Raw genomic sequence first — 1,221 nt, 5'->3', positions numbered from 1 at the left:
GGAGGGGTGCTGGGGGGAGGGACAACATGGCAGTCAAGTAGGCTTGCTGAGAAAAGTCCCAGAACCAGGACGCTGTGGTTTTTACAGCCCAGTCACCTTACACGCTGCGTCACCAGCAGAGTCGATGTTCCAGCCAGAAGAATGTGAGTAAACCCGCCAGTAACCCCCATTCTTCTGGCTGTAACGGGCCCCATGTAAAGTCAAATCTGAAAAAAGGAAGACAGAAGAGCGTGTCCTCGGCGTGGTTCCATGGTGTAACGGTTAGCACTCTGGACTCTGAATCCAGCGATCCGAGTTGATATCTGGGTGGGACCTCGGTTTTGGGACTGACTACTCATATGGAGGCCGGATGACAAGGTAACGGCAGGTCTCTGGTGGTCCCCTTGTAAGAGATTTACCTGCAGATGGAGTCCTGGCCAAAAACCAGCATGCACGCAAATATGCAATTCATTGCTTAAAGTTCCTGGAAAAGGAGCTTTAGCATGCAAAGGCGCACTTACGGGAATGTTTATGCGCATTTGCGCACGCATGTGAACATGTACACTATCATATAGAAACAGACATGAAGCCGTCATCAAGTTGCTGGCTGCTCTTCAGCTAGTCCCGGTGTGCCGTCTACTTTCTTCCTGTGTCCTGACTTCTAGCTGGCACACTCGCCGTGTTTCCATGGTGTAACGGTTAGCACTCGATGGGACCTTCTTTTTGGGGCTCATTGCTCATACCGGGGCTGGATGACAAGGTAACGCCAGGTCCCTCATGGTCCTCGTTAGTATAGTGGTGAGTATCCCCGCCTGTCACGCAGGACACCGGGGTTCAATTCCCCGACGGGGAGTCCAGCTTGTGTCACAGTAGTGGTGGTCATAGACGTCTTCATTCATGCTGTACATCTCAGCTCCCCCCACCTTTCATTGAATGGCTTGGCGTTCATTTCTAATTTGTGTCTTGATCAGGTGGTTACTCAGTCTCAGTCACCCCCACCCTCCTATATGGAGGAATTGAATGTACATTTCAGAGTTATACAAAAAGGCCTTTTCAGGGAAGAAGTAATGGGTTAACAACTCTGCAGCAGTGTAAGTAAATTAAGCCTTGAAAGTTAACGCTAACAATTCCTACAGTTTTGTCCCAACTTTTGTTTAAATTCCTCCCAAGCCCTCTGCTGGTATAAAAGCAGTATTGGAACATACTGTGTTACTACACCCTCTTAAGCAATATTTGGACAGT

The 1,221-nt window shown here is 49.0% G+C and overlaps 1 non-coding gene across 1 annotated transcript; it reads left to right on the top strand.

The window, feature by feature from the left end:
- Window positions 1-760: 760 nt before the first annotated feature.
- TRNAD-GUC lies at window positions 761-832 on the top strand. Its single transcript has one exon. It is a non-coding gene; the product is annotated as a tRNA-Asp (tRNA).
- Window positions 833-1,221: the final 389 nt, after the last annotated feature.

The sequence above is a fragment of the Nanorana parkeri genome, unplaced genomic scaffold, assembly GCF_000935625.1.
Source record: "Nanorana parkeri isolate BGI_ZX_2015 unplaced genomic scaffold, ASM93562v1 scaffold2554, whole genome shotgun sequence".
NCBI lineage: Eukaryota > Metazoa > Chordata > Amphibia > Anura > Dicroglossidae > Nanorana > Nanorana parkeri.
This window is presented reverse-complemented; position numbering and strand designations above follow the sequence as displayed.